At 35.0% G+C, this 17,173-nt stretch overlaps 1 long non-coding RNA gene across 1 annotated transcript in view; it reads right to left on the bottom strand.

The window, feature by feature from the left end:
• Window positions 1–154: 154 nt before the first annotated feature.
• LOC127539423 (uncharacterized) overlaps window positions 155–17,173 on the bottom strand; it is a 42,737-nt gene continuing 25,718 nt past the window's right edge. Inside the window, exons 3-4 of the long non-coding RNA XR_007947921.1 lie at window positions 878–1,063; window positions 155–792 (exon numbers count right to left, since the gene is read on the bottom strand). This is a non-coding gene — a long non-coding RNA (uncharacterized LOC127539423). The remainder of the gene's footprint in view (window positions 793–877; window positions 1,064–17,173) is intronic.

The raw sequence follows: 17,173 nt of genomic DNA, 5'->3' as shown, positions 1-17,173 counted from the left end.
AGAGAGACACACAGAGACACACACAGAGAGAGATACAGATACACAGACAGAAACAGACACAGAGACAGAGACACAGAGACAGAGAGAAAGAGACAGAGACGGGGGGGGGAGACTGGAGATAACTGGAGAAAAGGGGAGAGAAGAGAAGAGGAGGGGAGAGAAGGAGAGGGGAAAGAAGGGGAGGGGGGAAAAAGTGAGGGGACAGGAGGAAGGAGATAGGAAAAAGGAAAGAGAGGGGAGGAGGGAAAGAGAGGGTAGGGGAGGAGGATGAAAGGAGGAGGAGTGAGGGAGGAGAGGAAGGGAAGGGAGAGTAGTAGAAAAGAGGGGAGAGGCGTAAGAGGAATGGGAAGAGGAAAGGAGAAAGGAGACAGGGGAGGAGATAAAAGGAGAAGAGAGGGGAGGGGATGTATTTTGTCCAAAAGGAGAGGGGAGGGGAAGACAGGGAAATAAAGGAGGGGAGGGGAGGACAGGAGAGAGGGAAAGGAAGGGGAGGACAGAAGGAAGGCTTGTGTCAACTGAGGTAAAGGAAGAAATTACTGCTGAAAGCTTCTAAGGAAGCTCTCTCTTGTTTGTCTTTGTCATTTCCAACTTAGATAGCATTCCAAAGATGCCTCTGATTTACTTAGCAGTTTATTCTCAGCTGCCTCCAGTTTAGCCTTAACACTCTTAATCCTTGTCAGCATCACTTCTAACAACATTCTATCTCTTTCGAGTCATTTCTTCTTCTCAGTCTGGACCAAAGCTGTTCTTCATTCTCAGAATTCTTTCTTTGTAAATCCATTGCTGGATTACCTGACAAAGGATAAGGGAAGAAGAATGTTAATATTCAGGTATAGATTGGGGGGTTAGAGCAGAGAAGAAGTTGTTCATGGATTACCATTATTTTCCCCTGTGGCCTTGCCACCTGAAGACCACCTGGTGACTTTCATAACTGCATTTAAAAATCCAGCAGAGAATTCATCTGTCTGGGAAAGTCCTGCATGTGCTCAAGGCAATGCGTCTGTCCAGAAGAACCTTGAAGGGTTTGCTGGGTCCCTGTATCCATTCTGCCATAATAACAGTCCTAGAATAAGGAGAAGTCAGAGAGTAAAGGTTAAGAAGGAAGTTTGTCCAAAATTATATCACCATATTTTGGGAACCCCTTACTATATTTCCATTCAATCTCAATACCTACTTTCCTCTCATCTATTTTCAAATGAAGCAAAAGCTTTTGTGGAAGAAAAGGGAAAAGTGGCTTATTTTTTGTCTAAGCTAGCCTTATTGGTTTTTCTCATTAAGGGATGTGCACCTGATACCTTATATTATTATATTTCTAGATGCTGTACTTCCCCTGATCAGTCCAAATGCTCAGGCAGTGCCCAGTTGCAACAGTGTTGTCCTTCATATGGCACTGGGACTTTTTTGTGCATTTGTCTCCATATCCCTTTTAGAAGTTTCTAATATGCACAAAGCAAACAATGGGCATTTAACATTAATTTTTGATAACATATATTGGTGGATAATAGGAATGCACTAAAACAAATAATTGGGGGGGGGGAGAATAGAGGTGATCCAAGTAGCATTCCCCATGAAAGTTCAAGATAACAGGAAGACATAAACGCCTGCAATATTTTATTTCTAATTTTTAAAATTATTTTAATGTTAAACTTGAGCAGAAAAATCATATCATTTGAATGAACAATTAAAAACAAATGTAATTCAAAACTGTTTTCTCTAGATTTTCAGAAATCATTCATCTTGAAAACCATTTGAGAAAATAGACACCTCTAAAAAATTAATTCTATCTATTAAATGCTTGATAATGAAGACAATAAAAGGGGAAATGACTAGGGGTATTCTGCTGAACAAGAGATTAAGTCTAAAAATAGACAAGCAAAGGAATAAACATTGAATATCAAAACAATGATTTTTAAAGTCAATCTTGCAGTTCTGACATGTTAAGTACTAAAATTGTAGGAATGAGCCAAAAGAATAAAATATTTTTAAAATTAAAGGTGTTCTACTCAATGTTAATGTAAAGTTTCTTTGCACTCCTTGTCTGTAATGCTTTGTGAGACTTGTCTATAAAAACAAAATAGAAATGGGGGGAAATAAGCTAGTAGCTTTTTAAGTCTAGAAGAAGTGGTTTTATTGAAGCCCTTACTGTATTTTTATAGATGATGACACTAAGATACACAGAGGTAAAAGTGAAAGTGCCTAAAATTAGATAGCAAGTCTTTCTCTTTCTGAACTATTATCTGTGGGAAGATATCATGGGAAAAATCTGAATTTTCTGAAATCAGAATTAACAGAGATATGTATTTCAACAATACTTCTAACATTTATGAACTGTGTGACCATGAGCTAATCATTCAGTATCTCTAAGAATCATTGCCCGTATATTTAAGATCAGGTTAATATTTGAGGCAGATAGTTCTGCTGTAATTTCACATATCTCTTTCCAAAAAACACTGCAATGTGAAAAAATCATGCAATAAAACCACAGATCTTCTGGGATAATATAACATAGGATAAGAAACATGAAATGCAAGAACTTTAGCAATGACACATAAAAAGAGGCAGGAACCTAATTTAAAAAAAAAAAAGATAGCATAAAACTAAAATGAGTAGAACCCAGAGAACACTGTACACAGCAACAACAAGATTATACAATGATCAATTCTGGCCAACATGGTTCTTTTCAACAATGAGGTGATTCTGGCCAATTTTAATAGACTTGTGAAGGAAAGAGCCATTTGCATCCAGAGAGAGGACTATGGGGACTGAATGTGGATCACAATATATTTTCACCTTTTTTGTTAATGTTTGCTTGCATCTTGTTTTCTCATTTTTTTTCTTTTTTGATCTTTTTTTCTTATGCAGCATGATAAATGTGGAAATATGTATAGAAGAATTGCATATGTTTCACATAGATTACTTGCTATCTAGGGGAAGGGTTGGGGGAAAGGGAGGGAGAAAAAATGAAACACAAGGTTTTGCAAAGATGAATATTGAAAACTATCTTTGGATGTATTTTGAAAATAAAAAGCTATTTTTAAAAAGGTAGCATGGTTTTAGACATCTTAAATGGTTAAAAAAATAACATAGATACAAAAAATAGTGCTGCTCAGCCCTCCAACTGGGCCTAGCAAGCTGGTAAAGCTGCAACTCCAGGCTTGAAACTGCAGTGTAAGGGGATTGGAGAAGGGAGGAAGCTGGGGATCTGGGAGATCAGCCCTTCTTCTAATGACATCCCCTACTATACCAAAAGACCCAACATTTTCTGGTGAAAGTGGGTTTAGGAGGGCTCCAGCTTTTGAGTTATCATGGGACTATTTTGTGAGTTTCTGATGTTTCTTGGGAAGAAATTTTACAAAAGCACACTCAAGAATTCAAATTTACATTATATGTAAAATGTTGCCCAATATATCAAGAGAACAAATTCGTATTTTTGAAGTATGCAATATAGAAGAATTGACTATACTATCAATCTGGTGGTATCTATCCTGGACAGACTGTTGGCTTGGAGTCAGAAAACTTGATCTTGCCTCGGACATTTCCTAACTGGGAGACTCTGGGCAAATCACTAAGGGTCTGTTATCTCAGCTGCAAAATAGGGATAACAATATCAATTATTTGAAGGGTTGATATGAAAATAAATAGATCAAGCTCTAAAGTATTTTGCAAATCTTAAAGCACTATACAAAGGCTAATTTATTACCATTGTGGAGCTGTTACAGGATTAGATGCATGGTAAGTGCTTTATGAAGTCTTTTTCTTTTTAAAAATTATATTTTATTTTTAATTTATGGAATAAAAAAGTATATGCATAACAAAAACCAATAAGAAATTATTGTATGCGAAACTGCAAATCCACCATGCACAACTTGCTATTCTTTTCATATATACAACATAATCATGTAAATTTCTTTTTTTTCTATTCTTTTCTTCCTCCCCCACTTTATTAAGTCTTAAAATGCTATACAAACATCTCCTTTTATCACTTGCGTTAGTCTGTTTCTCTCTGGCTATATCTCTCCCTTTCTAATAAATATTTTTGGAAAGGGCTTCAAAAAGTCAGATAATCATAGAATATCAATCTAACTTCAGAAAGGAATTAATCTCCCCAACCTGCCCACCATTCAGACAGGCAAAGAGTAGGGACAGTCTTAATACACCAGGAGTTTATACTCAGGTTTACTAAAAATTGCTTTCTGTTTGCTTAGCTTTGTTTTTAAATATTGGAGTGGATTTCAAGTAGAAGGGGAAGTCCTGTAGCATGCAGAAAAACATTTCAGCTTGTCATTGTGATTTGCCTTAGGGAAAAAGAATTTCAGAGAAAGCTCTGCCTGAGGCTGATAGAAAAGGGCCAGCTCCTGACAGAGAAGGGCTTAGGGACTTAAAGCATTCAGGGCACCTCCCTTATCACTGGCAGGGAGCTTTTTGGAATCCTATAGCAGAGGCAAAATGCCCCTGATCATCAACTGCCTCTATCAAAATTCTAAGGAGGGATATATTTACATACCCAATGGAAAAGCAGGCAATGGATGAAGTAAACTCACTTCACAAGAGCCCCCAAAAAATGGCACCAGTGAAAGAAGAAAGCTGATAAAGTAGCTGAAATATGACATCTCTTTATAGAATTGACAATAAAATTCTATCTCCTGCAAGAAATAAGAGAAAATTTCCAACAGGGGAATTGTAATAAGCAAGAATTTTCTTAACATTGATTCATTAACTATTAAGCTCCTACTATGTGCAACTAGCACAGGTGAAGAAAGAAACATGGTTAATCTCTTTAATAAGAAGGATACAGACTAGCTGAATTGAATTCAATTCTGCTGTGGGCTAGAAACAGACTGATGTTCAGAAAGCAGTATGATGTTATGAAATTTGAATGGTTCCAAATGGATCATTCTCCCTTGGATTACTGAAATAAACTACTACTAGGTCATTCTATCTCTCCTTTCTGTTCCTTCTTCACATTATTCCAAGAATCAACTTCCTTTGGATCTGGTCGTGTCATTCTTCTGCTCAAAATTTTCAGCTGGTTCCTGATGACCTGCTAAATGAAGTTGAAAATATTCAAACTCCATTTTCTTACATTCAAATCCTTTCTTACTTTGGTGCATGCATGCACACAAGCACACACACACACACACACACACACACACACACACACACACCTTTTCCAGCCTTCTTTTATATGACTTCATTACACATACCCATACTTCATTTTTGAAGTTTTCTGACTTTTGTGAGTAGGCCCATGTTTTACCCAAGTCAAAAGTTTTACCTTCTAATTTAAATGCCATCCACTCTATAAAACATTTCCCAATATTGCCATATGGTAATTATGAATTACATAGTATTTGTGTTTTGCAAATTCTTAATCTAACAACTAGGTGGTGTCATAGTGAATAGAGCACCAAGCCTGAAATCAGGAAGCCTCAACTTCCCAAGTTCAATTCTGATCTCAGACACTAGCAGTGAGACACTGGGCAAGTTATTTAACTCTGTTTGCCACAGTTTGCTCATCTGTAAAATGAGCCAGAGAAGGAGATGGCAAGTACTCTAGTGTCTCTGCCAAGAAAACCCTAAATGGGGTCATGAGGAGTTGGTCATGACCAAAACAACTGAACAATTGATGAATTAATCACACATTATTTTATTATTATCTGCATATTTGCCACACACTGCCATTACACTATATGTATAGTTTTCTGTAAACACTGCATAATCAATAAATATCTATTGAATTAATAAATCAAACAAAGAGATCAAGAGGGTAAAAGGAAAAGAGGAAAAAACAGTGAACTTTAAAGTTTCTCTTTATGATTTTAAATCCCAATCTTTATTTCCTACCATGTTTCCTATCTTGTCTTTTTTCTTCACTTTTAAATTAAATTAATGAATGCCTTAATGATTTCATGGTGGTTCCCCCCCCCAAAAAAAAAGTTAGTTTTATTTCATTAATTCACTGTTGTTGTGGGTTTTTTAATTTTCAATGTATTAATCTCTTCTTTGCTTTTCAGGATTTCTAGTTAGTGTTTAATTAGAGGGGATTTTATTTGTTGGTTTTATAAATTTTTAGTCACATACCCAATTTGATTTTGATTTGGGTTGTTTTTTGCTCGTTTGTTTGTTTGGGGGGGGGGGGGAGTGGCAAGGCAATCAGGGTGAAGTGACTTTCCCAAGATTACACAGTTAGTATGGTCAATTTAGTTTTTAGTTACATACCTAATTCCTTGATTAGCTTTTTCTTTTATTGATATAAAAATTTTGAAATAAAAAATTTCCCCTAAGTTCTGCCTTAGCTGCACCCTCAAAATTGTTGGCATTATCTTTAATTAAATTATTATTTCTATGGTTGGTTATTTGATCCAACCACTCTAGTTAATTTTTAATCTATGTTTTAAATGAATGTAATTTTTATTACATTATGATAAAAAACATTTAACATTTGTGCCTATGTTGATTTTTTGAGGTTTTTATACCCTAATATGTTTTTATGGTCAGTTTTTATGAACATACTATACATAGCTGAGAATTTTCCCTTTAAGTAAATTTACATTATGCAAATTTGGCTTTATGTAAATAATTTTTTTAAATCTGCATCCCAAAAATATCTATATTAACTTTTCTGTGCCATGCGCTCACTTTCTCTACTCCTGCCTTTTGGTTCAGTGCTTCTGGCCTCTCTCCTCAAAACATACATAGACACCCTTTAAAAAAAAAAAACCTCCAGGTGAAGGCAGAAGAACAAGTACATCGTGCAAAACCACCACCACAGGCACCACAGGATCAGAGGCTTGATCTGAGACCTCTAGTGCAATGGAGGAGACATCTATTGTGCTGGTCCTCTCCCTTTGTGCATGTGTGGAATCTTTCATACTCCTTTCTATCCTTCCCCACATCCTCAGGCAAATATATGTTGTGTAAAAATTGTTTTTTTAAAACTGGATTATGAAATACTCCACTTAAGTTAAAAAAAACTGTCTGTACTCCTTTTTATTCCCATTAGATATTTCCCAAAAGTTTATCATACCTAAGTGCTCTGCAATTCTATATATCACATTAACTTTTTATTGTTTATTTTTTGGTTAGATTTATCTTCATCTGAAAAGGGCAAATTGAAGTTCCCACTATTATAGTCTTCCTTAGTACTAATATTTATTCATTGTCTATGGGACTTTCTAGTAAAAAATAGTTTCCCTGTTTATCTCTTTTAATTAGATCTATTTTTGCTTTTGCTTTGTCTGAGATCATGATTTATATCCCTGTTTTTGTTTTTTGTTTTTTTTAACTTCAATTGAAACATAAGAGCCTCTGCTCCAGCCCTTTTTTTTAAACTCTAAGTATATCTTTCTATTTCCAGTTATGTTTGTTGTAAACAATATATTGTTGGTTTTTGGTTTCTAATCAGCTCTGATATACTCTTCCACTTTATGGGTGAGTTCATCCTATTCATATTCATAGTTGTGACTAGTAACTGGTATTTATTCTATGCTACTCTATTATATGTATCCTTCTCTTTTTTAATCTGTCCTCTCTTTAAAAGTCTTGCTTCTGATCACAGCCTTTCTTAACCTACCCTCTCTTTTATTCTCCCTTACACACAGTTCTCTTAACTCCCTTCCACCTTGGGAAAGATAAATTTCTATATCGAACTCTGTGTGTATGTATATCCTGCCCTTCTTGAAACAGTTCAGATGAGATTGATGTTCAAGTGTATTCCTCTCCCCTGTGCTGTCCTCTTCACTATATAAACTCTTCAGTGAATGTTCTATTTATATTAGATAATGGTCTCCATTGTTCCTCTCCCTCTTCCCTCTTCTCCCAGTACATTTCTCTTCTCCACCCTTTCATTCTTCTTTTTAGATCATTGAAACAAAATAGAATCACACTTAGACTCTGTCTAATTAGACTCTTTCTAAGTCTCCTGATATATATATATATATATATGATGCTTCAGAACTTTATCATCTCCCCTTATCATAAAGAAAATAACCTAACCTTTTTGCCTTTTTCTGATTTCTCACTTTTACTTACCTTTTTATTCTTCTCTTGAGTCTTATGTTTGAATATCAAATTATCCATTCATCTCTAGTCATTTCATCAGGACTGCTAGAAAGTCCTCTATTTCATTAACTATCCATTCTTCCTCTGCAGGATTTAGTTTTACTATATTATTCTTGATGCTAATCCTGGATCCTCTGTCTTCTAGCATATTATATGCAAAGCTCTCTGTTCTTTCAATACATTGGCTGCAAAATTTCATGTCACTCTGACTGTGGCTCCATGGTACTAGAATTCTTTCCTTCTAGCTGCTTCTAATATTTTCTTCTTGACTTGAGAGTTCTGTATTTGGGTGACAATATTCCTGAGAATTTTCATTTTGGAGCTGTTTTCAATAAGTAACATTTCTATGGATTCTTTCCATTACATTGCCATCTAGTTTCATAATATCTTAAAAGGAAGTTTGGCTTTAAAATTTATTGAAATATGATGTCCAGGACCTTTTTTTGGTCATAATTTTCAGACAAATGAATCAAATTATTTCACCTCAATCTATTTTGTAGATCAGTTGTTTTTTCTACCACATGTTTCATATTTTTTTAAGTCTTTTGATTTAGTTTTATTATTTCTTGATGTCACTGGAAGTTATTAGCTCTCATTTGGGCAGCTTAATTTTTTTTAAGGAATTATTTTCTTCAGTGACATTTTATACCTCTTTTACAAAGCTCCTAATTTTCTCTTCATAACTTTTTTGGATAGCTCTCATTTCCTTTATCATTTCCCCCTCTACCACTTTTATTTTTAAAAAGCTTTTTTCTTGCTCTTTCTCTCTTTGTTTAGCTTTTTTAAAATACTTTTCTAGGACTCTTTGTTGGGCTTGTGTTCAATTTCCTTTTTTTTTCTCGCAGGTTTTTTGTGTGGTTTTAAGTCATTGTCACCTTTTGTATTTTGTCTTGAACTTCTCTTTCACTATAGAAGTTCTTTATAGCTAACTTTTTTTATTTGCTCATGCTTCTAGCCTACTTCTTAACTTTGATCTTAACTTTGAACATGTTAATGTTGGGTTCTGTTTACTTCTGGGAAGATATATGGTATGAGTTTCTGATGCTTTCACAGGTCAATCTGGGGGCCTGTAAGTTTTCCATAATTGCTATGTGTGTCTAATGGTAGTCACCTGTAGGGTAGGGGAGAGGGGAGAGAAGGGAAAAAAGGGAAGGGAGAAGAAAATTACATGATTCCTTTATTATATATTTAAGAGGAATAGAAAGTTATACATAATAGATTTGCAGTTTTGTGTACAATCATATTTTTTCCTATTTCTATGTTATAGAAATGCTTGTTTTATTTCTTAAGTTCAAACTAAGATAGACACTGTATGTCTCTATCTCTCTCTCTCTCTCTCTCTCTCTCTCTCTCTCTCTCTGTGTGTGTGTGTGTGTGTGTGTGTGTGTGTGTGTGTGTAGTATTTCAACCTTCAATATATTGCTATTTAGCATGACCCTGCCCTACTATTCACATAGATGACTTAGTCAGATTATCATTGCCCCTTGCCAAACTATTTAATCAACAGCCTCCTAATTGGGTTCTCTGCTTCAAGTCTCTTCCTTCTCTCAATGGACTTCCACAAAGTTACTAAAATAGGTATTACAAGGTACATATCTGACCATGCCACAGTCTTGCTCAAAAATGTTCCCAAAATATAAAATCTTCCATTTAAAAGCCTCCTCATGCTGGCTCCAACCTACCTGTGGAGATATTTCATATTCTGCCTCTTTCCATGCTCTACATCCAGAATTCTTTATTTGGGGTTTGGAACTCCCCTTACACTACCACACCCCCATAGATTTTCCAGTTTCCATGAATTTGGATGGGAAAACAATTCTGTCTTTCTATCCCTGTTACATAACAATGTCATGAATATTTTAGATACATAAGAAATGTCCATTCAATTGAAATATCAATTTGCCTTTGATAACTTATTGTTTACAATGCTCCCATAAATGGAGTTTTCTTCTTTTTCTTAACTATAATCACCTTTAGATCAAATTCTATATTCTCACATTTTAATGCCCCCCCAAAGTGACTTATATAAGACCCTACATCTTACAAAAGTTCTCAAATGATTTCACTTCATACATCCTCAATCATAATATTATGTAATTTCCAAAAACACTTTTAGATCTGAAAGAGAATTTGGAAATCTTTTAGTCCAACAAATTCAACTTTATGGATGAGAAAACAATAATAACAACTAGCATTTACATAGTGCTTCAAGATTTGCAAAGTATTTTTCCAAATATTACCATATTATAGTAATAGTCATTGGAGAGAGATGCTTTTGTTAATGTCTATTTTACAGATGAAGAAACTGAGGCAAATAGAGATTGCCTAGGCTTACACAGCTAGGGCAAGACTGAATTCAAGTCTTCCTGATTATATGTTCTTGTCTCTATCCACTATGACACCTAGTTGCCTAAGGACAAAAAAAGACTTGGCCAAAGTGACATATTAGTAATTTGTAGAGATCTTCTAATTCCATATCATGACTCTTTCTCTGACATTAAATAGGCTTTCTCTCAGATCTTTCTAAGGGAGATCCTTATGCTTCCCATGCCTTCCTGGATGTATGCTACCACTAATACTGAAAAAAGTTTCCCATTCAGATCTCAAATTTGCTATAAATCAGTAATTATCAAAGCAATAACACTGCTAAGTAAAGTGATAAATCAATGGAATTAATTAGGTACATAATATACAGTACAAATTGCCATAGTAATTTAGTATTTTGTAAACCCAATGACCCAAGCTTTTGGGAGAAGAACTCACTATATGATAAAAAGTGCAAAATAGTATGGCAGAAACTAGTTATAAACCAATATCAGATATCAGATACCAAGACAAGCTCAAAATGGGTACCTGATTTAGAAAAAAAGGTGATACCACAAACAATTTTAAAAATATTCTGCTTGTCAGAGGAAAATTTAGGACCAAACAAAAGAGAGAAAAAATTATAAGATATAAAATGAGTAATTTTCTCATTTTAAATTGAAAAGATTTTTTGCACAATCAAAAAACAATACAACGAAGATGGGAAGGAAAGCAAAAAGCTGGATGGGTAATTTACATCAAGCACCTCTGATCAAGGCCTCATCTCTCAACATATATAGAGAACTGAATCAAATGTATAAGAATACAAGTCATTCCCCAATTTGATAAATTGTTCAAAAAATACGTTTACATATTCTTTACAGGGAATTCACAGATGACATCAAAGCTATCTATAACCATATAAAAAAAATGTTCTAAAGCACTGTTGATTAGAAAGATGCAAATTAAAACAGCTCTGAGATACCATTTCACACATATCAGATTGACCAATAGGACAGAAAAGAAAAAAGATAAATGTTGGAGTGATAAAATTGGAACACTAATGCAATGTTGGTAGGGTTGTGAATTGATCCAAACATTCTGGAGAGCAATCTGAACTATGCCGAAAGGACTATAAAATTGGATATATCCTTTGAACCAGTAATACCACTACTAGCTCTATATTCCAAAGAAACCCAAAAAAGAGAAAATGATGTATTTGTACAAAAAATACTTATCACACCTCTTTTTTGTGGTAGCAAAATTAGGAATTGAGAGGACATCCATCAATTGAAGAATGGCTGAACGAGTAGTGGTATATGATGGTAATGGAATACTGTGTTACAAGAAATGACACTCAGGTTGATTTCAGAAAAAATACATGAGAAGACATATGAACAAATGCAAAGTGAAGAAAGCAGAACTAGGAGAATAGTGTACATGTTAACAGCAATGTTGTACAATGATCAATTGTGAATGACTTAGCAACCTCAGCAATACGATAATCCAAGACAATTTCAATGGACTAGTGATGAAAAATGCTATCTACCTCCAGAGAAAGAACTGTTGGAGCCTGAATGCAGATTGAATCATACTATCTTTCACTTCATTTTTAATGGAGTTTTTTGGACTGTATTTTTTCTCACACCATGGAAATATATTTTGTGTGATTGTACATATATAACTTAAATGAAATTTATATACATATATATATATATGTGTGTGTGTGTGTGTATGTATGTATGTATATATATAGCAGTGGTAGGATCATGCCCACTCTCCAGTGTAATGATTCGCTAGAGATTTCTGGATAAGACAATATGATAAGAGAATTTGATGGTTCAAGGAATGATTCTTCCTCAAACTGCAGCTCTGGGCATCCCTGAGCAACATAAGCAATCACTTATGGATGTAGAAGCCCAAGGAGAATAGATTTCTCTCAGATACTAGAGGGGAACTTCTCCACCCTTGAAACACAGGTCAGTTCATTGTATACACCAAAGTTGTCAAATATTTGCAACTATATATTGAATACCATCCAGTATTTGTCATATGTCCTTCACATGAAACATAATTTAGGCATTTACATGGGTATGTGTGTGTATCCAAATCCAAAATTCAAGTGAAAAGATCATTTTTACCCCTTTTAGAAAAGTTACTGTCACTTTGACCTCCAATTTGTGCTGCTTTCCTTGAGATGTGCTCTGTATCCTCATTCCATTCTCCTGGTCATTGAGTATGCTCTATTCTCTGCTGCATTGTCCCCATCTAACCCCACTTCCTTGCTTGTATCTCCATCTGGCTATTATTTTACTCAATTCAGGTGCCTCATTAGCTGTTCTGGAAATCTTCAAGAACCTCTGCCAACAACCAAGATGTAGTCTTCCCTTACATTCCCTCACTTTGCAGCTAATTCAATTTATGCTCCAAAAAGATTCTTAAGAACTAGGCATATCAATGGGTGGAACCCTTTCCAATCCTGGAATTTTAATTTAGGCTCTAATGGATGGAGCCTACTCAGATCCTTGTTATCAAGGATTGAGAGGTTGGAAGCTTCCAAGGATAAATGCCTTAAACTACCATGATGAATTTATGTCATTGATTTTTTTATTTAAAAAAAAACAGTAATGTATTATCAATGTATTTATCCATAGAATCATCACTTTAATATTAATGGGCTTGTGAGCACATTATACATGAGTACATAATTATACATAAATACATGAGTATTCTATTCACCAGAGCAAATCACAACCCATTCGTGCCTTCTTGTCCTAGGCAACTTTTGTGCATTAACTGACATATATAAGGGAGCTTCCTAATAGAATTCTCCACTCATGCCTTATTGTAATGCCTCATTGTGATATAAAAATGACACAAAATATTTCCATGGAGTGAAAACTCTGAAAGGTTTTGATGATGGATCTGTTATGTCCATCCTCTGAAAACAACTCTACCTATGTTTGGTGAGATTCATCATCAGTTTGGTCATAAGATGGTAACATTTTCAGACAAAGAAACTAGCTTGATACAAGTATCAGTAGAGAGAATATCTACATAGATTAAAACATAAACACATACTGGCTCTCTTCATCTAGATCATTTATTGGACAAAAGGGTAACATTTATCTATTGTTACTTTGTTTTTCATATGGCTAATCAACTTCCCTTTCCAATCATACATGTCCCTGATTATGTCTTTCATTTCTCATCAGAACGGTTAACATAATAGAAAAGAAAAGTGATAAATGCTAGAAGAGATATGGGGGGAAAAAAGAAATGCTAACACATTATGGGTAGAGTTAAGAACTGGTCCAACCATTCTGGAGAGTAATTTGGAACTATACCCAAAAGGCTATCAAACCTTGTATATATTTTGACTCAGAAATTCTATTACTATGTCTATAAGGTATCCCAAAGACATCAAAGGAAAAGGAAAAGGGTATATTGTACAAAAATATATGTAGCAGCTCTTTTATAGTGGCAAAGAATTGCTAGATGGTACAGTGAACAGAGTGTCAGTCCCAACATCAAAAAGATTCATCTTCATTAATTAATCTGGCCTCATATACTCACCGAAGATGAATCTTCACACTCACTGTGTGATGCTGGGCAAGTCGCCCAACCCTGTTTGCCTCAATTTGCTCAGTAAAATGATCTGAAAAAGGCAATAGTTAGCTGCTCCATTTTCATTTTCAAGTAAAGCCCAAATAGGGTCACAAAGAATCAGAAAGGACTGAAATAACTGAACAAAGAACTGGAAATTGAGAGGATATCCATCAGTTGAGGAATAGCTAAACAGGTTGTACTATATGATTGTGATAGAATACAATTTGTGCTATAATAAATGATAAGTAGCATGTTTTCAGAAAAGCCTAACAAGACTTATAAACTGATGTATGGTGAAGAGAGCAGAATCAGGATACCATTGTACACAGTAATGGCAATATTATAACAATTATCAATTGTGAAAGACTTTGTTCTGATAAATACAATAATCCAAGGCAATTCCAAAGGACTCATGATGGAAAATGTTATCTATCTCCAGAGAGAGAAATGGAGTCTGAATGCAGATTGAAATACATTTTCCCTCCATTTTTCTTTGTTTTTTTTTGGAGGGGGGATGCATTTTCTTTTACAATATAGCCAAAATGGAAAATACATTTTGCATGATTTTATGTGTATAATTGACATGTTTCTTGGCTTCTCATTGGATGGGAAAGAAACATGAAAGAGGGAGAGAATTTATAACTCAAATTTTTAAAAATTAACATTAAAAATAAATAATCTTTTAACAATTTGAAAGAGAAAGGGACAGCTATATGACACAGTGGATAGAGAATAGACCCTGGAGTCAGAAGAATCTGAGTTCAAATCTGACCTCAGACACTTAACATTTACTAGTTGTGTGATTCTGAGTAAGTCACTTGACTCTGCCTTGTGAAGAGAGAAACAGAAGAATAAGGAATGGAGGTTCAGTGATTTGCTCAGGGTCACATAAATGGTTAAGTCTCAGTCCAGATTCAAACTCAGTTCTTCCTAACTCTAGGCTCAGTGCTCTATCTAAAGAGCCATCTCATTGTCAAGTTTCAAGTATGATACTTGGTCTCTAGGTTCTTGCTGTCCTGCTCTTGGGTTCTATTACTTTGATGATGCACCAAAATTACATGCTTCTACTGCTGCTTTGTTATTTTAAATCAAACAGAAGTGAGGCCTAAGAACTTGCAAAAGTTAAGAACAAGAGGGGTGAAGCCAAAATGACAGAGAGTAGAAGGGTCTTTGAGCTCTTCTTGGCTTTTCTTAGATCAACACCAGATTAAGCCTCTGAACAGGTTTTGGAGTGACAGAACCCACAATATTTGGAGTGTAACAAATTTCCAGCAGAAAATCTTTTGAAAGGACTGTCTCAATTGAGCTGTGCGTTTGTGTTTGTGAGGAGTGGGAGGGTTTGCAGGTCAGCACAATGCAGTTCAAGGAGACCCAGGATAGAAAGGCATCCTCATGCTGGGTGAATATTCTGGGATTCTTGTAGTCAAAATACAATAGCATTTGCTACCCTGTCCTGATTTGGAAATTGGTGTTTCAGCAGATTAGCTGTGAGAGTTCCAGTGTATAGAAGGCAAATGCTGAGTACTTGAACCCCAGCAATTTCCGCCCACCTCAGGAAGAAAGTCAGTAGCACCAGTCCCATGGCAGTGTGTAGCTACTTCTCCTGTAGAGGAAACTTAAGACAATCTCCCCTTTGCCCTAAGAGCAGATCTCAACCTTTAAAAATGAGCAAAAATGCAAAAAGAGCTCTTACCATAAATAGCTTTTCTGGAGATAGAGAAAAATAGAACACAAATTCTGAGAACACTAAAGGCAAAATATCTCCAGATTAAGCTGCAAAGGGTGATATAAATTGGTCTCTATCTCATAAGGCTCTCTTGTAAAAAAAAAAATCAAAAAAGATCGGGGAGGAAGATGGACATTCAATGACACAGGGGATTTTCATTTATTTTGATAAAAAGACCAGGGCTGAACAGAAAATTTGATCTTTAAATACAAAACTCAAGAGAAGGATAAAAAGGTAAAAAAGGGGGAAAAAAACTATGTTTTTAAAGCTTAAACTGTTCATATGCCTATATGGAAAGATGGCATATTTAACTCTTGAGAACTGTATATTTATTAGGGTATACTTAGAAAGTATACCATAATTTGACTTTTCTGTGATGATATAAAAAAGAATCTATGGGTGGAAAGGGGATTGTACTGGAAGAAGAGGGAAGAGGAGGTAAAATGGGGTAAATTACATCACATGATGAAGCAAAAAAGATCTATTACAGTTGAGGGAAAGAAGGGAGGGAGATGAGCATTGTGTTAATCTCATCAGATCTGGCTCAAAGAGAAAATAGCAAACATATTTAATTTAATATAGAATGCTGTCTCTTCCTATAGGTAAGTAGAAGGAGAAAGGAAAAAGGAAAGAGAGAGGTAATAGAAGGGAAAACAAAAGTAAAAGAGGAAAGGGTTAGGAAAGGGGAGGGCAGATTGAGGGAGGTGATAGCCAGAAGCAAAACATTGGTGAGGAGGGAAAGGGTGAGAGAAAAATATAACTTGGGGAAAATAAGATGGTGAGAAATACAGAATGAGCAAATTTATCTGTGAATGTGAATGGGATGAACTCTTCCATAAAACAGAAGCAGGTAGCAGATTGGATTAAAATCCAGTATCCTACAATATGTTGTTTACAAGAACACATACATACAGAGTAAAGGTAAAAGGGCTGGAGCAGAATCTATTATGCTTCAGCTGAAATAAAAATAAAGTAGGAGTAGTGATCCAGATCTCAGAAAAAGCAAAAGCAAAAATGGATTTAATTAAAAGAGATAAAGAAATCTTGCAAAAGGATACCATAGATAATGAAGTAAACATGCACCAAGTGGTATAGCATCCCCAGTTTCTAGAGAAGTTAAGAGAATTGCAAGAAGAGACAGCAAAACTATACTAGTAAGGAATCTCAACCTTGTTCTATCAGAACTAGATAAATCAAACCACAAAACAAATAAGAAAGAAGTTAAGGAGGTAAATAAAATTTTAGAAAAGTTAGGCATAATAGATCTTTGGACAAGTTTGAATAGAGACAGAAAGGAATATACTTTTTCCTCAGTGGTACATGAAACCTACACAAAAAAAATTGATCATGTATTAAGGTATTAAAAACTTCAAAATCAAATGCAGAAAGGCAGAAATAATAAAAGCATTTTTTTAGATCATGATGCAATAAAAATTACATGTAATGAAAGGCCAGGGAAAATTAGACCAAATG

Source organism: Antechinus flavipes, chromosome 5 (genome assembly GCF_016432865.1).
Source record: "Antechinus flavipes isolate AdamAnt ecotype Samford, QLD, Australia chromosome 5, AdamAnt_v2, whole genome shotgun sequence".
NCBI classification, from domain to species: domain Eukaryota; kingdom Metazoa; phylum Chordata; class Mammalia; order Dasyuromorphia; family Dasyuridae; genus Antechinus; species Antechinus flavipes.
The sequence above is the reverse complement of the archived record's forward strand: the minus strand, read 5'-3'. Positions and strand labels throughout refer to the sequence as shown.